Raw genomic sequence first — 26,834 nt, 5'->3', positions numbered from 1 at the left:
TGCTTTATTTTTTATCTTCAAAAATTATCCCTGGCTCTCAAATAATAGTAATTTTATTTTTAGTGTTTGGGAATAAACATGTTTAAATTCAAGAGCCTGGGGGAATTTTTTTTTTTTTTTAATTGCTTTCCCTGCTAGGAACATGTCTCCCACGCGGCAGCCTGGCTCCTTTTCTTCTCTAACATCTAAGGCTTAATCATCACTACCTCGGAGAGCCCTTCCCTGACCACCAATCTAATGAAACAGCCTCCCCACAGCCTAGTCTCACTCAGAGAGAAATGGCTTTCTTCACAGCACTTACAGGAAGTTTTATTTGCACATTTACTTACGTGTTCATGTCTGTCTCTTGGTCTTCATGGTAAGTTGTCAAAGAAAGCGCTGGTGACCAGCTGTTCTCTGTGCGCAGAGCACTCAGCAGAGGGCACGAGCTATAGCAGGTGCTCAGTAAATGTTTATTGAGGAACGAATGGTTCACAGCATTCTCTACATACATTTAAAAATGGGCATAAGTCCCCAAACAATGCTTGCTTGGTATACAGATGGATTTATTGATTTCTTAAAGTAATTACATAGTTCCCAGGAATTTGGGGCCCATGGTTAAAGCCATCAGTGTGACTAGACAAATTCATTTGGCAAGTGGAAAACCTGAGAGCCAGAGAGAAATAACTTGTCCAGGGCCACTGAGAGAGTGATTGCTTAGCCAGGATTAGAATCAGATTCTTGTAATATCTACTGCAGTGGTTAAATCAGGCTGTAGAGACACTTGACTTCAAACCCGTGGCTCTATCACTTACTGCCCATATGGCTTTTCATTACTTGTCTATGTCTCTGTCATTTTCTTTTGTAAAAAGGGGACAATAATACTTCAGGGTCATTAGGAAGTTTAAATAGGTCATATATGAAAGGTTATCATGATTAAAGGGTCCCTCTCTGAATAAGGTGGTCAATAAACAATTATGATTCCAATACATGGTTTAGCTTTAGAGGACTTCACTCATGCTTCACTTATCTCCTCATTCGGTTATTGGCCCACTTTTGTTTTATTGCCAGGTCCTTCCTGGGTACTGGAATGCCAAAGATGTTGAAGGCGTTATCTCTGCCCTTGAGAGTGTCAGAGTCCAGTGGCCTAAGAAAGACTCATAAGCAGATAGTTGAGTAAAGCAAGATCGATGCTGGATACAGGTATGTGCAAAGGCAGTGATGGGCTCCATCTAATGTGGCTTTGCAGAGCAGAGAGAATTTTCCTTGATTTCCCTCTCTAGGCATGAGGTACCTATGTCTCTACAAATCCATAAAGTTTTCTAGGTGAATAGTGTAAGGAACACAAGCACATAAAAGCCCAATGATGTGGCAGAGTGTGGGGACACACAAGTTTAGAGTCTCTGGATACCCCTTTACTTTCTCTTTCTCTCTCTCCCTATTTCTCTCTCTGTGTCATCACATCACTGTCGAAGCCAAGAGTTCTCAAGCCTGCGTGTATTTCACAATCACCTAGTAGACTTGTTGAAACCCAGACTTCTGGGCTTCACCCTCAGTAGGTTGGGGGTGGAGCTTGAGCATTTTAATTTCTAATATTCCCAGGAAACACTGATGCTGCGTGTCAGGAAACCACACTTTGAGACAACTGTCTTACTATATAGCTCTCATTCTGGCTGCACATTAAAATCATCTGGGAGACTGTAAAAAATAGTAACACCTGAACCCTGCCTCCTGAATATTTTATTTCAGTTGATTTAGGATGGAGCTCAGATCTGAATATTTTTAAAAAGCTTCCCAGATGATCTTAACACACATCAGAACTGAATATTATTGCGATACCAGTTCATGGTTTGGCTTCTTTCGGGGAACACAAACAAGACAAGATTGGAAACCTTGCATAATATCTATTCAACTGATATCACTTGGTTAGTTTGTCCCAACTTCCACCTTTTTCGTGCTACTGGCCAATATGTGCAAAGAGTAATGTATTTTCATCAAGTCAAGCTGTGTAATCTCAGGAAAGTCATGTCTCTGTCACATCTCATGAGATGAAAATGCTAAGTGCGCTTGGATGAATCTGGGAAGGCCGGGACCTCCCATTTCAGTGAGGTATCAGGGTCCTAGACCCCTGAGTGAAGTTTCTTAAATCTTTCCTTTTAAAGATCAGGACTCATTCTACAAACTGGGGTGAGGTAGAAAGAGGGGTGCAAGGAATTAGGCACTACCTGATTCCCTGTTCTCCTTTCTCCTCAACTGAAAACCATGGAAATGTCAAAGTCATTGCCAGCTCTGAAATTCCTGGATTCTATGTTGAGTTTCTAATTATGAATGTAGCTGCTGGTTCTCGAGGCCCCACCGTATGCTGATGATCTGTGAACAGGGCTTGTACATGCATTCCTTCACCAAACCTCACATTTTTTTTTTTTTTTTAGTTTTATTTTTTTATTTATTTTGAGAGGGAGGGGGCAGGGGAATGGCAGGGGGAGGGAGAGAGAGAGAATCCCAGGCAGGCTCTGCACTGTCAGCATGGAGCCCTACACAGGGCTCAATCTCACTAACTGTGAAATCATGACCTGAGCCGAAATCAAGAGTCGGACCCCTTAACCGACTGAGCGACCCAGGTGCCCCCAAACCTCACAACTCACTCCCATTCTTTTTCACAGATGAAAAATCAAGTTTCAGGGAAATTAAGTATTTTCTAAGAAGCAGTCATTGCCGAGCTGAGATTCCATCATGGTGCAGGGCAGTGCCTCTGCTTTCATTTTGGCCCAACATTCCCTTAAGCCCCCTCCCGCCCCTCACCCCCTACTCCCCTGCTCATGCCCCATCACAGCCAGCAGAGCTGGGAGTTTGCAGCCTGAATTAGCAGCTCTGTTTGAGATTCAGAGCTGTGAATTCAATATAAGAACTGTCAGCATGGTTATACATTTCTTTGGGCATATTTGGCTATGCAGGTGCCAGCTGAGCATTGGATGTAACCAGCACTGGGGTTTTCCAGGCTTAAGGCAATGCAAAGAGAGTAGGCAAGGGAATTGAGGGAATATGCAAGGTGAAGAATCTCTCCATAGACCTTGGTGTCTAGCTTAGAGAGCCACTGTATGAGGGTGAAAGAGAATAGGAAGAAAATAAGATCCATGGATTAGAGGCTCCCAGACGGTTGAAGAGTTGTTGGGGTTGGACTACTAGAGAGAATGATCTGGAAGCTTAGAACATGGTGGCTGGAAAATAGGATAGAGACACAGTGACTGTGGGAAATTATTGGTAAGGATGGGGTCTAGGAGGGTATAATGGTGTGAGGCATGGGGGTGGGAAGATTGATCTTCCAAGGACAGCAGGTCAACAAATTTAGAGGCCAGCAAATTAAAAATCTCCCCTATAAGTGTGGCTCCCGAATTTCAGCATTCTTCACTATCACCTCAATGGCTCCCCCATACCTTGCATCTCCCCCACATCTGCTCCAGTCCAAGCATTTGCACTCTGAACACATTCCCATGGGATCCTGACGCTGCTGTTTCAGGACCACATTTTGTGAATTACTGTTCTACAAGGATATCAGAATCACAAAGAATCATGTGATGAGTAGAATCTTAACCATCAGGGAATCAGTTAAAGGCCTTTGCCAGGATACACTTTTATCACCACATAGAGAAACATATGGCATAAGACAAAGAGTCTCACACTTCATTGTTTATTGCAATTATCTGGGGGACTGCGAAAAATACAATGTTCTGGGTATACCCAGAGACTCTGAATCCATAGATTTAGGATGAGATTCAGAAATAATGTGTTTTAATAAATGCCAGAAGCATTTCTGAGTCAAGTGATCCAAGGACCCACTGCAGAAACACCGGTACAGAGTTAAGTCTGCAGTCGAGCTTGGTCTTACACTGGGCCTGCTTATCAACTTCTCTGAAGTGTAGATTTCTTGTCTGTAAAATGGGAGTCAGTAATTTGCCTGCAAGATTGCTGTAAAGATTAAGTGGAAGAAATGTGAAAACCTTTTGTAAACATGACCTCTCTATCAGTCGTTTAATTTTTATTAATGCAACTCATTATTTTGTTGGCAGAAATTTCCCTGTACATCCAGTGTATCAGTTTCACAGGGAGGAGGGCCGAGAAGAAAAAGAGTTTGCGTGTGTTGATTTCCTACTACGTGCAGGGAACTACGGCAGGTGTTTTACTTGTGTTCTTTAGTTTGGTTCTCACAGCAAACAGTTTTCAGGTAAGGAATTCCTTGGGGTTTGTGATGGGAGTAATGAATCAGATTATTCTTCCTTTTGAGTTTTTAACCAATTGAGAAATGAACATAGACATCACCTAAAAATCAAAAGCCCTACTTATGGTAGACAGGTTCTGCGTTAAGCAGAGCGTGGAGCCTGCTTAAGATTCTTTCTCCCCTCTGCCCCTCTCCTCCACTTGCTCTCTCTAAAGTGAAAATAAAAATTACCAAAAATAGGAGACTTTGGGGCACCTGGGTGGCTTAGTCGGAGGAGCGTGGGACTCTTGGTTTTGGCTCAGGGTCATGATCTCACGGTTCGTGGGATCAGGCCCTATGTCAGGCTCTGCACTGACAGCACTGAGCCTGCTTGGGATTCTGTCTCTCCCTATCTCTCTCTGCCCCTCCCCCACTCCAAAGAAATAAGTAAACATTAAAAATAAAGTTCTTAAAAATAATGGTAGAATTAGACTGGAAGTAGAGGTAACCATCCTACCTCCCTCTGCTTACGTCTCACACACACACACACACACACACACACAGGAATGGACACACACTCAACATACACAGCCCTTGTGCTAGCTGTTACTCTATTGTCTCTTGGCTCCAAATCAGCCCTTTTATGCTCAGCTCTGTGATGCTGGTGCCGGGGCATTTCTACTTTGTCAGCTGCTCATTGTTAGGATCTGCCAATAGGGGGCACTAGAGAGAGAGTGTAGCAGGCTGGAAGGAAAAGGAGGCACCTGTCTATGGGCTGCCCGTCTTCTTCCTGTTCCTGCAGGCATTACATCCCGGAAGAGGCAGGTCCCTCCTAAGGGCAGCAGCTGAACCGAGTTTGCTGCTTTTTCAACGTTTGCAGAACCAGCCTCATCACACTCCCTCTGCCCCCGGTGACCGCCACCCCCGTCGATCCCCTCCCCGGAAGTCTGGCTCCATGGGTGCTCTGCAGAGCTTCAACTTTTTCTAACCCCCAGTCTCTTCCTCCTGTTCCCACGGCTCTATGGGTGGTAGCTGCTTCTGGCAGTTACTATCTCTGTGATACTCTTGAGTTCTCTTTTATCCTTTCAGTTTCCTAGGTAACAACTTTATACCTAGTTAACAATTCTTTATATTAAATTCCCTCTTTTCAAATAACTCGTGTGATTTCTGTCCTCTGAAAGCACTTTGATACACACAAGCACATACACACCAAGCAGAGCAAATAAACAGCTGCAGACTTCCTCCCTTCGTTCCCCCCAATGCCAGGGTCAAGGTCTGCCCCACATAGCTTACCACATGGAGGAAGGAAAATGTGGATGTACAGACAGTTTATCCCTTATTCCAAAGACGACAAGGGAGCAGCAAAAGAACAGAACTACACATGCCCAGTTTCCTGATGGGTTGTAAGTCTTCCTTTGGTGGATTTCCCCAAATTTTGAAGGCTTCAGTCAATGCTATCCTTACCCCCCTCTCCCTACAAGGAAATTAATGCAGTGGCATAAAATCATCCTCCTTAGCAAAGACTTACTCGGATTACATCACCCAGGCAAACATACAGGCAAGTGAGCAGCTCAGGCTCAGGTTTGTCTGATGCAAACTCTTGTTTTTCCCATGACATGATGTGGTCTTTCTCAGCAGCCTAAGTAAGTCCCATGAATGGGGTCGGAGAACAGATTTCAGCCCACAATGCCCAGGACTCATTTCATCCTTTAGGAAGAAAGGACTGTTCTGTGGCCTCTGAAAGGTCTTATTGGTCATGTCGACTTCTTACCCCACACAGTACCTTCTTTCCCAATGTTTCCATTTTTGGCAATGGCCAAGGTTTTGAAAATAGAGCTACTTCTGATGATTTAGTGGCAGAGGTAGGGGGAGAGATTATACTGGTCTCTCAGAAAATGAGGTTCTCACCTCTTCCTCTTACGTCCTTTCCCCTTTCTCTTTACCACACGGACTTAGCTATTCATCCTCACAAGGCCACAGGACTCCAAATGTTTCCCTAGAGCTGACTTGCATTATTCCCGTCTTTGTGAACCTTTGCCATCCTCTCTCAGCCAGTTCAATGCAGTTTGGCATGCCATAGAATCTTTGGTTCACGTGTCTTTTTTGCCTCTCCCCGGAATGTAATTTCTTAGGGAGAAGGGACCACATTTTATTCATCTGTGTATCTCTCCGGTTCCTGAGTTCTTAATGGGGGTTGAAATTCATGGGGCTGAGAATTTGAATAGAAACAGAATACATTTTTATTTTCACTAACTGCTAACAGAAATTCAGGATGTCCTTCAATCATGAACATAGGCAACAGCCATGATAGAATCATAGTACCTATGTCTTTGCCACGGGTAGAAATCCCAGGTGTTTTTCTATCACATTCTAGGTTATTGCAGACATCTCAAAATATCTTAGGCTCATCACTGCTCTGAAGCACTGGTGGCTCTTAAACTTGCTGCAAGATTGTGTTATGATGTTTAAATAAAGAAACACATATATTACGGTGTCACAGTTTTTAAAAAGTATTTTGAAAACTGTATTTCAATATAATTGGTTTCCTCTGTAATCCTATATTTTTGTTTTATGCATTTAAATACATTATTCTAAGAAAGGAGTCTACAGACTTCACCAAACTGACAAAAGAATTCCTGTCTTAGTGTCTAACTCAGTGCCATGTTCAAGGTGCGGTGAGTGAAACTTACAGTAAATGAAAGAATTAGATTAAATAATTTCTATCTTAAGGAAGAATATTTGGTCTAAATTAACACATAATGCTGGCAAATAAATCCACTTAAATTCATACTTCTCATAGCATACCAAAACTCATTCTAGATCAATTAAAGAGTTACATATATATTAAAAATAAAATGAATTAGATTCATTTATTTGTTGACTACTTATGGAATGCCTGCTTCATGCCAGACACGATTCTAAGCAATAGAATACTGCAATAAATAGAAACAAAGTCTCAGCTGGTGCTGGAAGAGTCAGATATCCATACAATGGGCCCCAATCCGAATCTTGTACCACATGCAACAGATCACCCCGAATGGTTCATACTCTTAAAAGTAAATCCTTAATCTATAAATCTTTAAAAGAAAACGTGGTAGAAAGTCTTCGGAACCTTACGTTAGGCACAGATTTATTAGTTCCGATACCAAAGCGATCCATTTTTAAAAATGAATAAATTGGACTTGATCAAAATTAAGAATTTCTGCTCTTAGACAGGTACCATTAAGTGAACATGAGACAAACCACAGACTGGGAGAGAGTATTTGTAAATCAGGTACCCGATAAAAGACTGTGTCCAGAATACATAAAGAACTCCCGAAATTCATCATAATAAGGAAATAAACACACCAATAAAAATTAGGCAAAGGATTTAAACAGGCGTCTCACCAAAGAACATAGATGGATGGCAAATATATTCATAAAAAGGTGCCTAGCATAATTGGTCATTAGGGAAATGGAAATTAAAGCCACAACAAGATGCCACCGCTTGCTTATTGGGATGGCAAACGAAACACTGGCAACTGGCACCTGATAATACCAAGTGCTGGCGAGGATGTGGAATGCCTGGAACCCTCACACATTGCTGCTGAGAGTACAAAACCATTCAGCAATTCTGGAAAACAACGTGGCAGTTTCTTACATAATTAAACTTACATTTAATATATGACTTAGCAGTCCCACTCCTGGGTGTTTACCTAAGAAAAATGAAAGCTTATGTTTACAAAACAATATGTATGCAAGTGTTCCTAACAGCTTTATTTGTCAGAGCCAAAAACTGAAAACAACCCAAATGTCCTCAAACTGATGAATGAATAAACAGACTGCCGTATAATCCACACAATGTCATACTTCTTAGCATTAAAAAAGGAACAAATTACTTATACATGCAACAACATGAATGAATCTCGTATGTATTATGTTAAGTGAAAGAAGCCATAAAGGCTACAGACTATATGGTTCCATTTTTATGATATTCTGGAAAAGGTAAAACCAGAGATGCAGAAAACAGATCATTGGTTGCCAGGAACTGGGGTGAGAGGAGGGGCTGGCTAAAAAGGGGAATGGGGAGTTTTTGGGGGGTGACGGAACAGTTTTTTATATCTTGATTGTGGTAGTGGTTTCATGCCTATGTATTCGTTAAAACTCACAGACTTCTGGGTGCCTGGGGGGCTCAGTGAGTTAAGCGTCCGACTACGGCTCAGGTCACGATCTTGTGGTCCGTGAGTTCGAGCCCCATGTCGGGCTCTGTGCTGACAGCTCAGAGCCTGGAGCCTGCTTTGGATTCTGTATCTCCCTTCTCACACTCTGTGTCTCTATCTCTCAAAACTAAATAAGCATTAAAAAATTTAAGAAAAACCCTCACAGACTTCCATGCTAAAAAGGATACATTTTATTGTATGTAAATTAGTAAAAAATGAAAAAATGTAGGCAAAAAACAAAAACAACAAATTCCTAGCTCTTGTGAGGAAAACAGTTTTTAAAAAATACACAAGTAGATACAAGTTACTTAAGGCTAAGCACTGTGAAGAAGAACAGAGGAGCAAGAGGCAGTCAGGAATGAGGGAACATGGTGCACATTTATAGAGGCTGGCCAAGGAAGCCCTCTCTGTTAGCTGGACTTTACCACAGGGACCTGAATAGAATTGATTTTATTTTTAAAATTGCAGGAAGAGGAAAGGGAATATTTGTTAGACCTCTGTAGGGGTGATGATTTTCGAAACTCCGCAATGGCAGAGGAAAGGAAAGATAAATAGATGTTCCTTTCTAGTGTTTACAAAATTCTGGAAAACCAACTCCTTAAAGGTCCGCAGAAGGTAATGCCTGGACCAGTTGGAGCAGGGTCGTGTGCATCAGGGAGTGACTGGGAACCTGGCCTGAGTGTGGGTCTTGAGGGACCTTGAGGAGGAAGAAGAGGGCTCCAGGGAAGGAAGAATGGCAAGACGGAATCTTTGGAAGATCCCCTCCTGCACCCTAACTCAGAGACCTGACCCTCCAGCCACAGGGTCCTCCACCAAAGCCTCAACGCTCTTTTCTCTCTGATTGGGGTTCGGGAGGTTAAATGAGTAATTTCTCTTTGCAGGTGCTGCGATCAGGTGTTCTCATTCTATATATAAAACTCTGGCACTCATGTGCAGATATCCAGAAAGCTCAATTAATCCCAAACATCCCTTCCCACAGAGATATCCCAAAATAAAAATCTTCGGCACATGTAAAGTGGCTTAACTGTTTCCTTGACTTAATGACTAAGTTGAAGCTTATGAAAGGTTTTTATGAAGAGGATGCTGTGCTTTACTCCTCAGGTTCATGGGCAGCTGAGTTAGAAGAGAGGAACTCAGATAAAAGCTGGAGAATTTGGGGCACCTGGCTCAGCTGATTAAGTGTTCAAATCTTGGTTTCGGCTCAGGTCATGATCTCGTGGTTCGTGCGTTCGAGCCCCACATCGGGTTCTGTGCTGTCAGTGTGGAGCCTGTTTGGGATTCTCCCTCTCCCCTTCTCTCTTTGGCCCTCCCCCACTTTCTCTCTCTCTCTCTCAAAATAAATAAACAACAGCAACAACAACAAAAAGCTGGAGTTTGTGGTTGGACAAAAAGAAGAACTTAATGCACTGAGAGATTAAATATAAGAATTGGCTGTCCAAAGCAGTTAGGGACGTTCTCTCTGTACAGATGTTCAAGGAGAAAAGAGACATGTCCGTTGTTTCATTGATATTTATTGATAGGGCAGAAAATACATCACGCCATATTAATCTTTAAGCCTATGTATCTGGCATAGTGCCTGGTACGTAGCAGACAAATTTGCTTGAAAGATGGATAAACAAATAAGTGAATAAGTAAATGAACGAGTGCAATAATGTCAATGATGTGGCAGATATAAACAATAAGTTTCCATGATTCCCTGAAGTGTTGACATCGGTGTTCTAAGGCCACAGTAATGCTGCATAACAATCGCAAAACTTGAGGGGCAGAGAGCAGCAGGCATTTAGTTCTGCTCATGAATTTGTGGGTTAGCAGAGTGGTGTGGCCGATTCTGCCCTGGGCCTTGGCTGGGCTGCTGGACTGACATGGTTCCGTTCCCTGAGGTCTCTCCCTGCCAGCTGGCTGGCTCACACTCATTGTCATGGCAGACACAGGGCCCCAAGGGAGCAGAAGTGAGCATTCTACTGACCAAAGCCAAGTGCAAGAGTAGTCCAGACTGAGGGTGCAGGAATAGAGTCTACTCTTGAAAGGAGAGGGTACCAGCAAGGTATCTTGCAAAGCTTGGGTGAGGAAGGGGGTTAGGGAGGAAGGACGGGGGTGGGGGCAGGAGGAGTTGGAGTATTTTTTTGTAATCACTCTGTAACACCTCCTTTCTAGTCACTCTCTGCAAAAAATAAATAAATAAAAATAAAATAAAATAACACAAAAAACAAAAAACAAAGGACAAATGAAAACATGACCATAACAGAAATTTAAAATGTAACAGGCCAGGGGGTAGAGGGGCACCCAAATGGCTCAGTTGGTTAAACGATTGACTCTTGATATCCGCTCGGGCCATGATGCTGTGTTTTGTGAGTTCAAGCCCCACATTTGGCTCTGAACTGACAGTGTGGGACCTGCTTGGGATTCTCTGTCTCGGGTCACCCTCTCTCTCTGCCCCTCCCCTGCTTGCTCATTCTCTCTCTCTCTCTCTCTCTCTCAAGAATAAATAAACATTTAAAAAATAAAATAAAATGTAATGGGGCATCTGGAAGGACATAACTTCTTGAGTTAAGAAGGAAAATTCGCATGGGAGATGATATGTACTGTGCCTTACAAGATACATTAAGTTTGCAAAGTAGAGGTGAGTCACAGACATTCCAGACAGTAATAAACAAGGACGTAGGCACAAAGGTAGGAAAAACCATAACATACCTGGAAGTGTAGGAAAATGGGGTTCGGGCAGAAGTGGTAGGAGGGGAAGTTAGTGTAAGACTGTACTATGAAAATATTTGGTTTCTTTACATTAATTTGCTTGGGATCCATCTTGCCTACTGGAACATAGCCTCCATTAAAGCAGTGACCTTGATTTCCCCAGCACACAGAGCTCTGCCCCGCACATCTTGCGGGGCTCCATAGGTGTTCGTTGATTGAATGGTGAGAAATGGCCCTGTGGTCTGGTGAGCAGAGTTGGACTTCAGCTCAGGAGTACTGAGAAGAAGCTTAATTTGCTGATGAGCAGGTGAAGATTGTGATAAGACTTGAGTTTCAGAAAGATAAATGATTCTTGAAGAAATGAGGAAGATGAAGGATGGAGAGAGGGCTCACTGGAACGGCTCTAGCGGCAGGGGCAGGAGAAAACCAGCTAAGACTTTCATGAAGGGAAGGGTTGCAGATCCATGCTTTCTGTAGTGACCCTGACTGCTGGAGGGGCCGCACAGGGACTTTCAAATTGCCAGGGCATTGAGGAATTGCTGATCCGCACAAGATTTTACAGAGAAATTTAGTGAGACCGAGAACAGTGGATTGAGGTTTCCTCTTTCTTGAATACTTATCATTCAACACTTATTATTCACACGGCACGATCTAGAAACTGCTGCAGTACATAATTTTTATTCATTGATCTGCAGAGACTCTCGTGTGAGTATTTTCCCAGTGTCAGTGGGGAGCCTTATAAGCTGAGTGTGCATAGTCCTAAGAGCACTGAAGTTAGGTGGCCTGCATTCAAGTTCTGGCTTTTCTATCCATCTGCGGGGTGACTCTAAGTAAGGTATTTACCTTCAAGCCTCATCTTCCTCCTTTGTGAAACGGTTAATTTATTTCATTCCGTCTACTTCAGAGAAGCATTACAATAATCATATAAGATAATGTAGGGGGGAAAGCCTAGTCTTTAATGCCAGGACTCTACTGAGCACTTGACATGCGTATTCTCATTTAATTTTTGTAATAATCTGTGTGGCATTATATATAGTGCTATTATTATAGCACTGTTCCCAATGTACAGATTTCATAAGTGAGGCCAAGAGATCAATTAAACCTAGTATTGTTGCACAAACTGCAAAGCACTATTAAAAAGAGAGCGTCAGGGCACCTGGGTGGCTCAGTTTGTTAAGCGTCCGGTGTAAGCCCAGGTCATGATCTCACAGTTCATGAATTTGAGCCCCTCATCAAGTTCTCCATTGGCAGGGCAGGGCCCGCTTCAGATCTTCTGTCTCTCTCTCTCTCTCTCTCTCTCTCTCTCTTTCTCTCTGCCCCTCCCCTGCTCAAGTGTGCTCTTTCTATCCCTCTCTCAAAAATAAATAAACATTTTTAAAAAGTGTCAGTATTACTTTCGCTTTAGGGGAAAAATATGTAAAAATCTCAATCTGTGGACCCCATCTTCTGAGTTTTGAGTGACACTGTAAACAACTGAAGAAAGCGATAAAACAAAAAACGTACAGCGACAAGACACGCAAAGCGGCGTTGTGTGCAAAGGACACTAGCAGGTCTTGGATCAAGACGGACAGTGAAAAGGAAGAGTTCAGAAAAGCATCTATAAACAGTTGCCGTAAGGAGGCATTTATTTGCAGAGAGACAGATGATGTCCCTAGAGTGGGTAGCCATCACCTGCGACCTTGGAATGCTCGGCTGGGCGGGAATCTGAACGCGCAGCTTCTCAGTTCTTCCTCTAAAGTGGCTGCCGGCAGAACCTGCAGGTCCCTGGAGCGTGAAAGGAAAAACCGTGCTCTGGAGGTTCTCCTTGTGATGAGGGCCGTTCCCATCAGTGTCTTCGGGCTGCTTCCAGCCTCAGCGCCACTGAGGGCGTGGGTGCACGCGCGCGCATGCGCACACACACGGCGGAGGGGGTTATTGTAAAGAATTGGTCCACGCCGTTAGGGAGGCTGGCGAGTCAAAAATCTGCAGGGTGGGCCGATAGCTAGAGACTCAGGCGAGATTTGATGCCGCAGTGCAAGCCTGAAGGCCGTCTGCTGGTGCGGTTTCCTCTTGCAGCAGGGAGGTCAGTCTTTGTTTTTTCTATTCAAGCCTTCAGGGTGATTGGATGAGGCCTACCCACGTTAGGGAAGGTAGTCTAGGTTACCCAGAGCCCATCGATTTAAATGTTAATATCATCCAAAAACACCCTCACGGAAACATCCAGAATAATGCTTGACCAAATATCTGGGGACCATGGTCCAGTCAAGTTGATACATAAGATCAACCATCACATCTGGCTTCTGACCACAGAAGCCACCTCTCGGTTGCTGAAAGCACACCAATCCAGGCTTGGTGCTGGATTAAAGAAGGGCTGAGACCAACCAGCCCATCAGTTGGCAAATCAGCAGTAGTCACATGTCCCTATCCAGCTTTTGCAAGTGTTCTCACCCTGGTGTCTGGTGTGGACTGGCCTGGGTGGTGACAGGGTCCATGCCTAACTGGCTTTATGACCTGGGTTTTCCTGCCCGAGCCCCTATTCTCCTTTCTCGCCACCCTGCTGGACGAGTCTGCCACGGAACACCCCCTCACCCCCAGTTACAACCCCTCAAGAGCACTCTCCTACACCCTACGGTCTGCCGTAATTCTGTCTTCCCCTCCAGCCTCCTTGCTGGCCTCCCCCTGCCCCCCGACCCCCCACCCCAGCACTGCACGAAATGTTTACACATGACAACCCCAGGCCTTTGCTCCTGCTGTTTCCTCTACCCAGACTGGCTTTGGTCACTTGGCAGAAACCTCTCCTTATTTCAGGGCTAAGACTAAGTGTTCCTCCTTGGAAGGTACAATGAGCTGGCCTCCCCTTTATAGAATCCATGACACTTTGTTGTATTTATGCATTTGTTTATGTGTCTGTCTTACCTACCGACTGAGAATTATGCTTGGTACATAAGTGGTGCTCAACGCTTGCTTGCTAACTGCAGAATGAATGAATGGGCGGACAGGCAGAATGAACGGTGTCCACGTTCACACCACTTGCAGTGACGGAGCCGAGATTTGAACCTACATTTCTCTGACTACAAAGCTACTGATGACAGTCTGCAAGTGATGCCAAGCTGGCTATATCTGAATCTCCGGGGCAGGTACCTGGGGCACCTGGGTGGCTCAGTTGGTTAAGGGTCTGACTTCGCTCAGGTCACGATCTTGTGGGTGGTGAGTTGGAGCCCCACGTCGGGTTCTGTGCTGACAGCTCAGAGCCTAGAGCCTGCTTCGGATTCTGTGTCTCCCTCTCTCTCTGCCTCTCACCTGCTCACATTCTCTCTTTCTCTCAAAAATAAATAAATATTTAAAAATATATAGACTCCTGGGGGCCACCCAGACCCAATTAATCAAATGTCTTGGCACACTGAATTTTAAAGGAAAGGATAGGTGTTAAGATGCCTGGTTTAAAAAAAAAAATGCAACTTGAAGGTGTATCTCTAGGAGTCTGCCCTCCAGGAATTAGGCACAGATGCACATAGGTATAGCACATAAGTGTTATTGCCACTTTAAGATAAAAAGAAAAAAAAATTAGAAACAACCTAAATTTGCATCAAGAGGGGAACTGCTGGCCAAATGAACGATGCTGTATTTAGACTCTGGAATACTAGGGGACATTACTCGGAAAGGAGAGATGCGAACGGATGTGGAAAGATCTCCGAGACCCGTTTTAAATGAAAAAGGCAGGTAATGGGAACAGAGTCATACTATGATCCCACTCATTTGAAATAAAAAATCTCACATATAAGTGACTATTATTTACTTATGTATGTTAGTACATAAATACATTGATAAAAGCATGGGAAAATAATTGCACTACTAGGTATTTATCCAAAGGGTACAGTAATGCTGATTCAAAGGGGCACATGCACCCCAATGTTTACAGCAGCCCTATCAACAATAGCCAAATTATGGAAACAGCCCAAATGTCCATTGACTGATGAATAGATAAAGATGTGGTTTATGTATACAATGGAGTATTACTTGGTGATCAAAAAATGAAATCTTGCAACAACGTGGATGGAACTGGAGGGTATTATGCTAAGTGAAATAAGCCAGTCAGAGAAAGACAAATCTCATACGATTTCACTCACATGTGGAATTTAAGATACAAAACAGATGAATGTAGGGGAAGGTAAGGAAAAATAAGATAAAAACAGAGAGGGAGGCAAACCATAAGAGTTTCTTACATATAGAGAAAAAAACTGAGGGTTGCTGGAGGGGAGGTGGGGCGGACGGGCTAAATGGGCGATGGGCATGGGGGAGGGCACTTGTTGGGATGAGCACTGGGTGTTGTATGTACGTGACGAGTCACTGGGTTCGACTCCTGAAACCATTATTACACTATATGTTAATTAACTTGGATTTAAGTAAAATTAACTGTTCACAGTGTTGTTTTGTCTTGTTTTTCTGTGACTTGAGAATAAAGTGGTTAAAATAACAATCAAAAGCTTTCCAGGCATGAGAGAGTATGTTGGAGTGACAGAAATGTCACAGTTGGATTGTGGTGGTAGTCACACAACGGTATAAATTCACAAAAAATTATTGACTTGTACACTTAAAAATATGGTTTATAAATTCTGCCTCAGTAAAGTGGTTGTATAAACAAACTTTCCAGATGATCCTGAAAGGCACCTAATTTGGGGAACCTCAGCGGTAAAATGCTTTTCGACACTCCTTCCCTTTTTCCTGAACCCTATCTTCCTTTCTTACATGAATGTATGTTTATCTTTTGTCAGGAAAGGTGAAAAGAAAATCAAGAACACATAGTAAAAATCAAAATATCATAAGCATTTCTGCAGTTTCTATTACACACCATACTTAAGGATTAGTGAAATAAAAACACATCAGGATTGGAAGCCCTTAGAGAATTGTGACTCTACGTTCAACAGGATGTCCGGCCATTGGAGTCTATGGCCAATCCTCATCTTTGAAAAAAACCGTGCCTACAGGGGTGCAGTTTGAACCATGGGACTTAACAATACCTACTTCACAGAGCGGTCTAAGGTAAAATGAAAAATTGTTTGTATTAAATAGTTATCTATCATACTCTGCATATCTGCCTCGTGCTGGTCCCTACTCAGGAAAGCTGAATCTGGGACCTGTCCCTCCAGACCTCAGTGTATCGATCACGGTGGGCACTTGCTCCACGGGTAGCTGATTAATGCGTTGGCAAGAGTTTGCATGGTCACTGGCTAAGTAAGATCTTTAACCGCCAAGGCTCGTTTTGACCCATTGAACCAAATCTCTCTCCACCAAACATCCTCGGTGTTTGTAGTCAACCAAACTACCCAGAGTCAGTTCATTGCCCTAAAAGTGGAACACAAACTGGGGGAACATGGACTATCCATTCAGTCATGACTGCCACCAGATGGCCCAGGTTAGTGCTTCCCATGTGCTCAATAATATTGCAGTCTCCATGTAGCCTGGCTGAGCACCCCAACCCATGTTCTTCTTCATTTCCTGTGCATTTGATGGGGAACGCCACTTTCTCGCTGGAACCTGAATGCACCTCTGCACCTGACAGTCAAAGTGGCTTAATTCATCCACCAAGTGGCCCAAGATGGCAGCTCAGCAATGCATGGATCTCTGTCACACATGTTGCCCTTAGTCTGTGCATCAGCTCTATTTTACACACACTGCACACCTTGACTCCTTCCTGCCCAGTTGAGGTAGGTACTATTTTTATCATCATTCCCATTTTAGAGAGGATGAAACCACGACATAGTTGAGGTGGTCACACAGTTAGGAAGTGGGGCTGGGAATTGGATGCAGCAGGCTGGGGTCAGAAATGTGCCCTAAGCACTGTACCATTCTTCTGTCAATCAATACCAGCTCCCTTTTCCTTCCTCGTCTTCCTTCAGAACACAGTTCTTTACGAATCTTCCATTTGCTTATGAGATCAAACTAGGTCACTGCTTAATCTTTCTGTTTACCTCAAAGCCCAGTGATTCCAGAACGTCCACCACAGCAGACTCTGCCTTTTTTCCTGCTCATTCTTTCCTCCTGTGATTTGCATAACAGAGTATCTCACATTTCTTGTGCTTTAACGCAAGGGAACTAAATATGCTCTGCAGTAGACAGAAGCATAAAACAGAAGGGAATATAGTAGAAGGAAGATAACTTCAATATCTGACCTATTTTCTTTTTTGGTGTTAGAAACTGGTATGACTTTAGAAGTACAAATTATAACTTGAGGGACCATGGAAACTTTAATCACTCTGGCACAATTTTCAGACAGTTATTCCAATAGAAAATATATTTTTTTAATCTTGCACATGAACTTTTTTTCTTTTAAAATGCAAATGTCCACGAAGAAGAAATGCACATGACGGAGCATGAATGAGTTTATTTCTGGTACAAAGAAAGACTCAGAGTTAGAAGGTCTTGGTTTCCATTTGCTGGCTGGGTGGCTTTGGATAGGTCACTGGGTCTTCCTGACCTTCAGATTCTTCATTTGTAAGATCCCTTCTATGTGGAACTGAGAGGAAGATATGAAGTACCTCCAATTTGACTGGGCACCTCAGTGCGACACTAAATGTTATCTATTATCGTGAGAAGAAATAGTAGTATGTTCCTTATTCTTGCACTTATGTATAACCTCACCTTCACCAGCCATGAAATTCTTCATCTCACATTCTTTGGAGGCTTCTTATGAGGATTAAATAACAGTGATGTAAAGTGACTCTGAAGGTCTAAGTTGCCAGAAAACATAAAGGGTTAGGAGCCCTATGTCAACTGATCCTTCATTCTGAAGCTATTTCTTGAACAGAGCACATGCCATCGTCGGAGAGGGCATCACGAACGCTGTTGTTGTTGTTACAACTTTGTGCGGGCAGAGATGATGGTGGTAAGGAATGTTAATGATTTGCAAAAGGAGGTAAAATGAGTCAAGGGGGCAGATGAAATTAGAAGGGGCAAGGGGAGGGTAGACAAGGCTAGTGGGGATGAATGAGAGTAGATGAGGACAATCAAGGATGGATAAGAAGGGTAGTCAAGGGGTAATTGAGAGTAGGTGAGGGTAAGTGAGGGAGCTTCTGAAGTGGGGCAGGGGGACATCAGTTGGAGAGAGGAGGGAGACAGAAGCATCGTGTTTGGGGACTAAAGTGAGGCCATGTTGCTTGTGCCTTCAGTGGGGTAAGATGGAGTTCATCATTGTTGAAGAGATTGAGGAACTAGGGGGTCAGGATCTGACCAATGCTATAGACTAAGTGTTTGTGTCCCACCCCCTTTCATATGTTGAAACTTTCCTCCAATGTGATGGCATTTGGAGGTGAGGCCTTTGGGAGGTGATTAGGTCATGTGAGTGGAGCTCTCCTGAATGGGATGGATGCCTTTATAAAACAGACCCCAGAGAGCTCCTCGCTCCTTCCCCCATGTGAAGACACGAAGAAGAGCCAGCCATCTATGAACCAGGAAGGGAGACTTCACCAGACACGAATCTGCTGGTGCCTTGATCTTGGACTTCTCAGCCTCCAGAACCGTGAGAAATAGTGCTTCTGGTAGAAGCCACACAACCTGTGGTATTCTGTTACAGCACCCCGAATGGACTAAGACAAACGGGGTCCTGAGCCTGAGCCTGAGAGAAGTTGCCAAAGCTAGACTCTGTTCATGAGCAATGTTGTGTCATGTGGTTATGCTTCAAGCCCCAAAAAGTAGCTGGGTTTATGGGTTTTTTTATTCTTCCTTTAATTAAAAATGTTCGTGCTACTATCGATTGACCAACCCTCTTGCCTGGGTTGTGATGGGGAAGAAGTTATGATTTCTCTAGAAATGGCTACCTGGGCTTCTGGTATGGTGAGCTGACAGCTCTTCCGGGGCCAGGAGACTGGGTGGATGACAGGGCACGGTTGTGGTTGCTTCCGAAGGTGGATCTGCAACCAAAGACCAGTCCCCTCTGCTGACAAGCCTGAGGCAGTGCAGTGACAACAGCTGGGAAAATGAGACAATGGGGCTCTTCTCTCTGGGGGGGGGGGGCTTAGTGCAGCTGCCATACCCAGAATAGCCAATTTCCCATAAAAGTTTAGAACAGATCATCTTAAAAAGGTAACTTTCCTGACATGCTTGCTCTGCATTTCGTGCTAAGATTGTCTCACAAGTGACTTTTCAAAAAGCATAGATCTGATTATAGCACGCTCTGTTCTAAGATCATCCGTGGCACCCCACTGCCTATAAATAAAGTTCACATTCCCAGAAATAGTATTACCTGGCCCCAGACAATCTCCCTGGGTTTCTCTGCCATTCTTCATGTCTCATACTCCTAATGTGGTTCCTGGATTCATCACCATTTCCCAAATAGTCCTTGTGATTTCCCATCCCACGCTTTTGTCTCCCTCTGAATGACCCCCACCCAGACCCTGTGGACTTTGTGGCTGTCCTTTGACACATCCCTTATAGAACAGTGCACTCCATTCCCAGAGGCCAGCAGTCTGTAGTGACCTGATGCCTGTATCCGGGCTCACATGGCAGTTTCTCTGATGAGTCTTTATAAAGGCAGGTGTGAGTCGAGTATTAAATATTAATTTACAATGTTTATGTTCCTACTTCTGCATACTTTCGTCTATCAGGACTCACACGAACACACATCCCCATCTCCCTGTGCTGCCTGCTGGGTTCCTGTGGTCGTTACAATCTTAATGAGTATTGCAAGCATTGTTGTTTTATTTTCTGGCTCTTGTTTCTCGCAGACATTTCTGACGATGTCCCACAAGCCAGCCAGCTTGCTGACTTAAGGACTCCTCCTTTCCACATATGCTTTACCTACCCTGGATTTCAATTTCAGAGGGAGAGCCATAAATGTGCATCCTTCGGTTTGAAAAGGCACACTAGGAATTCAGCAGCCAGGCAAGAGAGGCTAGAGAAAAGGGTTTCCAAAGCAGGAGGAAGGAGATGCATAGCCTCAAAATCAAGAGGGATCCAGGGTGTTGGTGTTTGGCATGCCGATTCTTGCTGCTTAGAGACCCGATGGTCTCATTTAGGAGGTGAGAGGGAGAAGAATTCTCAGCGCACACGCAGAAATAACAAAGTGGCGGCACATCTCTTATTCCAGGATAGAAGGGCAGGCAAGATCTGTGAACGACCTGATTTCTGCTGGCTAAGCATGCAGAGACAAAAGCAGCAGCAGGCTTCAACTTCCAAACTGGATATTTGTCTTTGAATTTCCAGGGAATTTCTCCCCAACTTTTTGTCTAGATTCCCCTTCAGCTTGTATTTCTTTGGTAGTGCTTTGTGATCCCTACCCAGTGGTTATTTTTGTTGGATTGATACACAATAGTATTGCAACTGTACTGGAATCTTTGTTCAGAGGGAGATATATCATGTTTCCATGTCAACAAACTCCAAGAGGCAGCCAATATTTCTGCTTGCCTGACTCTTTCCTTCCTCCCTCCCTGCCTCCCTCTCTCCCTCCTTCCCTCTCCCCCTCCTACTTTTCACCTTTCCTTCCAAACATTTCACGCAATGTTCAATTTTTTGCATTGAGGTAAAATACAATGGCCAGAGGGACAAACACTATTGAGAAGAGGAAGGGCCAGGGGAAGGTCTTTACAGATCATCATTCAATCTGTCTGGCCTTCTAGGTTTTAGGTTTGTTTTTCACTTATGCTTATGAAACTAATTTCCAGGGGGCTGATTTTGTCCAGACAAGGATATTGAGGGAGCTTTCAGTTGCTGGTGTCAATTTTCTTTTGGGGATGGGAGATGGCACCCCATGTTGAGAGAAGGTGGCAGTGGAGTGGGCTTTGGTGGATGCAAAGGCCAGAGCTCACATCACCCTGTTCTGACTTGAATGGTTTCTAGAGACTAATTGTTTTAAGGACACAGACCATTTTCTTTAGTCTTTATATCCGGACTCCGTTGCTGGATCTTAACCCAACAGGCTGCCTTTCAGGCAGCAAGCCCTAAATTAATGCTTGCAGAATTGAGTGACAATGCGGGCTAATAACTTTCTCTCTCTTCCCCCCAGTGCTTGCCTCCTTTCCAGGGCTGCTCCTCCCCCAGCCCTCCCATCCTGTTGTGTTAGTTGGACTTACTGAGCTGGGCTTTTTAAGGACATCAAAAACAGACGGACTACATAATGAATTTTGGTCACAGGTGACAGAGACTCAACTGAAATTGTCTTGAGGAGGAAAAAATAGGGAGGGGGGCTGGTAGGACGCTTTCTCACAAACCTGTAAAGTCCAGGGAGAGAAGCTATTCAAAGGACCACACAATAACATCAAGATATAGGCACTTTGTCTCTTGAAGGTCCATTTCTCTCTGGATGGGGTTCGTCCCCTCCCCACGGTGGCCCTCAGGCACTTCAGGTTAACATCTAAATGGTAGCGAAAGATCTTCTCTATCAACTAGTTCCAGAAATGTGCTAGGACTGAGTCTCCTTGACTGGGCTTGCATTGTGTGACTATTTGTGAACCACGGGATGGAATACCCTCATTGGCCAAACCTGAGACTTGTACTGGGCTGGAAGGCAAAGGTGGGGTTAGACTCAGGCACTTTCAAGGATTAAAGAGAAGAGTGGCTTTTTGGGTGTTGATAGGAGAAGAAATGAGGACGGATACCAAGCAGGAAAAACTGAAATGGTGCCCACCATGTTCCCTTCTCTCCTCTCCTCACCATCTCCCGTGTTTGCTGGAACTATTGAATCTCGAGTTATTCAGGCCATCAGAAAGAGAGGGGTTTCAAAGACCCATAGACCCACCTGGTATGGGTTGCCTCGTCTTTTATACTTGATGGCAACTAATGAACCTCAAAGTGGCGTTTCTTTGTGTGTGGCCAGTCGTAAGTGGCTGGCAGTTAAGCCCGAATGCTGTAATGATGAACTCAGAAAGTCCATTTTCATACTCTAGTTCGTCCATCCCCAAAGATATTTATGAGCACTTAGAATCGCAGCTTCCGGGCACCGGGAGAAAACATCACCATCACACGACATTATGATCCTAATACCAATAAATGGGAAAGGAAGCATAAATGATAATAATCTGGAAAAAGCCATCTTCTCCTCCTCATTTCCTGCCTGTTAGCCAGGCTGGGCTCGATGTTGACAGGAAGCAGGGGAGGCATATTTGAATCTGTCCCTCACCGCTCTCAATGTCGCCTGCTGCTGCCTAGTGTCAGTCCTCGCGATCTCTTTCTTGGACCACTGCCGTTCCCCCAGCCCAGGGTCCCCCCACATCCACCCCTTGCCCTAGCTCACCCTCTACTCTGCTGTGTGAGCCATCTGCCGGAAAGTGGAGTGCAGCCCACGAACAAATGTCCTGCAACCCGCCTCACGTCACTCCCAGGACTCCAGTCTCTGACTCCATGACAGTGTTCCTTACACTTTCCTCATTTGCCCCTCAACTGTGTGATTTTTTCCCTATGTTTCTGTATCACTTCCCTAATGCTTTCCTTAATAATTTCCTTAAGTTCATTTACCCTTTCTTTACACTCACCCTTGTTCTAAGCAATAATCTTCACTAAATTTCAATTTCCATGTGCTATTATTACCATTAAACATGAGGGGAAGTTAAAATAATAATGATTTTTAAAAACGTTTCTAAATCGATCCGGTGTTCCAACAACAGTACACATCCTCTCGTTTGGGAGCACTAGCCCTCAAGATTAATTCCAAACACAACAGGGCCTCAGTTTCTTAATCTGGCCCCAATTTCTCTTTCTGGCCTTGACCCTCTCTGGGTGGTTCTCCAGATATCCTGAATTCTTTGCAAATACACACGTGGCTTTGCACATGCTCTTCCTCTGCCTGGAATGACATCCTTCCGCCTTCCTTCTTTACTGGACCAACCATCCTTACCCTACAATTCTTATTCCAGTGGTAAAACTCTATGAAGGATTGTTATTCCTGTGAATGGCTACTCCAACTGTAAGCTGGACGTTTTGTACCGTGTGTTGGATTGCTTCACTCACTTCCTGCCTCCCCCTTTCCACGAGCTCCCACCAGGTAGGGGGCAATCTGATTCCTACCTATATCTCAGTGTGCTGCACAAGGAGCCCCTCAGCCCCTCAGGGAAGGTTTTCTGTATTTGCTACAATGACATTCAGTCATATTTGTTCTGTTCCTCTTTTCCGATAGCAATGGGGATCATTTTACTTCCGAGATTAGCAGGTATTTGTAGAAGGTCCACACCCACTATACAAATTCTACAAAGCAGTGCTTCTTGCCTTTTTTATGGTCAGTTGTAATAGTAAATTATGACAGAAAATATTCACACATGCAATATTCTACCTTGGAAAAAAAACCGAGACTGCTATCTACAGTTTCCTACATTCCGTAACTCTACCCTATTCTCTCTCATCCAAGACAGCAATATTTAAGTGGCAGTGAGAGTCATATTACCAAAGAGGTAAAGTTGAATCCACTCTGATTCATTATTTAAAAAGAGAATCATTTGAACATTTTTATATTTAGGGTTTTAAAAAATTTTTTTCCCGATGTTTATTTATTTTTGAAAGAGAGAGAACATGAGCAGGGGAGTGGAAGAAAGAGAGAGAGAGACAGAATCCAAAGCAGGCTCCAGGCTCTGAGCTGTCAGCACAGAGCCTGACATGGGGCTCAAACTCACAAACTGCGAGATCATGATGGGAGCCAAAGTCAGAAGCTTAACCAACTGAGCCACCCAGGTGCCTCTATATTTAGGTTTTAGTAAGTAACAATCACATGTGAAACAGCATTCTCCAAGAAAACAGAGTTTGTACCTATTTTCTTTTTTCTTTTCTTAGTTTCACAAGTATATACCCAGTACTTGGTCACAATGCCTGAAACATAGTAGCTGCAGAGTAAATATTTTTAATAAACTATCACACCCATGCACAGTGAGTGGAGTAACCAACTGTGCGTGGGTGTATAGGTGGAGGGGAGATCCTGCAAGGTAAGAAGACACCCGCACAAAACATCTATAGTCTGAACCAGTCACACATGACACTGCGACATTTCAAGCACATTGATGCTAAACTTACAGTACCTGTCACTGAATTTTCACAATCAGTAAACAGTAACAAAATAACTTTTCTTCTGTGAGGGAGTATGACACGATAATATCATACATGATATTATATCCTTTTAGTATACATGATCCCTTTAATATTACCTTTGGGACAAATTATGGCTGTATCTTATGGCTTTCTATTTGTCTACACGTCTGTAATGAACAGAACTTGCTTCAAGAATCTTTTTTCCTTTTAACATAGAAAGGTTCCTCCCCACTCCTTACGAAAGGGAGGCGTCTTCATCCTGGCAAGTTGGAGGCTCACTCTTCTAAACCCTTCCTTTGGCTAGTGTTCTGCTTCCCTCTCTGTGGCTCTGTCTGGCCCCTCCCCCACCCCAAGAACTCTGACGCTTCTATTACTCCTTTATTTCTCTCAGCCTCAGCCCGTTCACCACATAGGTGATGGTAACAATAGAAAAGAAGAGCCAAAACAAGCAGAAAAGGTGGGTGAGACGCTATTTTGTCTCCTGTTTGCCATGAGATTGTGTGCTTTTAACTGGGAGGTACCTGACTGGACAGAATGGGGAAGGCCTGCTTTGAGCTTCTCACTTCTGTCTGCCATTTTCCTTCCTTTTAACAATAGCCACTGTTATCATGGGCAGCCCCAAGGCTCGGGCACTTGCCGGCACGCTGGTGCATTTGCCATTTCTTATGATGGTGAGAGAGCTGAGGTAGAAACATTAAAGGCCTCTGATCCTAGATGTCCAGGGGAATCCCAGAAATAAGCACATGCTCGTCCCCTGTCACTACCCCAGTGCCTGTCACCTCTAATGTTTTTACCTTACCCTGAGCAGATGTTAGGTCCTTAACAGCTTCTGGCCGAAGATTGGGAATGGTGTCCAAAAGAAATGCATCTTAAAGTGAAAACTAGGCGTTAAATCCCACAAGAAGACAAACCAAGCAAGACGGAGGACTTTGGGTTGGGACGTTGAGGGTCCTGCCCAGCTAGTCAAGGCCTGTGTCTAGGATGGCCTTTTGGTGTATGAAAACCTGACCAGAAATGATACCCCGCACATCTTACTGAGTCTCCAAATTAAAAGTATCATGGGCTTTAATACCTAACTTCAGTCTCCATCAACTGAGCTTTTTTAATAAGCTGCAACTAAGGCTATTATTTCTGTGATGATTAAAATCAGAAGACTACTTATAAAGAAAAGATCAAACTTGGAAGGAAATACAAACCAAATACAACCTCAGAATTTCAAAACTTAATCATAATAATGCCAGTACCATTCTATTCTCGTCTGATTTATGCTGCCTACAAAGAAAGATTGGTAAATTGAAAGTTTTTATTTGGCATTTATTGTGCATTTTGGAGGATTTGTAAATTTGGCTCTTGATTGGCTGACATTATGGCTGCCTTGTAGGACTCATAAATCAGTTTTCTGATGTGGCAAATCAAGTTTGTTTTAGAGATGAGCCTCAGTTACTAAATGAAGTAATGTGATCTTCAGACGGAAGAGCCCCCTCAGACGGAAGAGGCCGGGGAAAGCCCTCCCTGTGTGCTGGCGAAAGGAAGGTTTTTGAATTTCCTCTTTTGGTGCTTATACACCTTAGATCATGGGTCACGAACTGGCTACCAAGGCCCTCGTATGGCTTGTGAATTCTTTTGTTTTTTTCAATTTTAGGTTACTATTGTCAGCGGGGAAGATTTTAAATGGAAATTCAAGTAAAAGTGCTGTCTCTTGAAAAACAATCTGAGGCTCTGGCCACTTGGCTTGCAACTTCATGGCAACAGCCAGCTGGAGTTGTAGAGCCGTGGCCCCCTGTACCTGGGGCATGAGCACCCAGTCCGCCACAGTTCCCATCTGGTCTGCTGTACTCACTTACATCGCCTGCCTAGCCCTTGTGAACTTTTGATCTTGTGACTCTATTTTAGACTCCAGAACATTTAGACCCTAGAATAACTCTAGACTAAGGTTGAAGAAAAATCATATTAGTTTGTGGTTTATCTGACATTCAAATTTAACTTGATGTCCAGAATTATATCTGATAATCCTACTCTGATAGGCAGAATTCTTTTTTTTTTTAAGTTTATTTATTTATTTTGAGAGAGAGACTCATGAACCACGCGTGAGATCATGACCTGAGTCAAAACCAAGAGTTGGACACTTAACCAACTGACCCACCCAGGTGCCCCTCTGATAGGCAGATTCTAAGATGACCCTCAAGATTTCCACATTTCTGGTGTCTGTGCTTTCCCCTTGAGTGTGCATTCCTGTTGTTAGGTTGTATGCAGAGACGAAGGGATTTTGCAAATGTATTTAAGGTCCCAAATGGGTTGACACTGGGTTAATAAAAAAAAGAGATTGTTCTGGGTGGGTGTGACTTAATTAGGTTGGGCCTTAAACAGCACTGTTCCTTCCTAAAAGAGAAGATTTGTAGCGTGAGAGGTTCTTCCGTTGGTCTTAAAGATGTAGACTGTCACGTTGTGGAGAGAGCCTACGTAGAGGCCCATGTGACGATGATCTGGCAGCAGGCCCCAGCTGGCAGCTAGGAAGAAATAGTAATCTCACAGTCACAAGGAAATAAAGTTTCACAACCAATGAGTTTGAATGGGAGCCCGAACTTTGGATAAAAATGCCCCCTACCAACACCTTGATTTTAGCCTTTGAGACCCTAAGCAGACAATCCAGTTGACCCATGCCCAGACTCTCGACACACTGGAACTGTGAGATAGCACATTTGTGGTGTTTTAAGCCACTGAGTTTGTGGTAATGTATCACACAGCAAGAAGATACTAATACACTTATCAAAGTCTTGGTTTCTTTGTCT

Source organism: Panthera uncia, chromosome B1 (genome assembly GCF_023721935.1).
Source record: "Panthera uncia isolate 11264 chromosome B1, Puncia_PCG_1.0, whole genome shotgun sequence".
NCBI lineage: Eukaryota > Metazoa > Chordata > Mammalia > Carnivora > Felidae > Panthera > Panthera uncia.
This window is presented reverse-complemented; position numbering follows the sequence as displayed.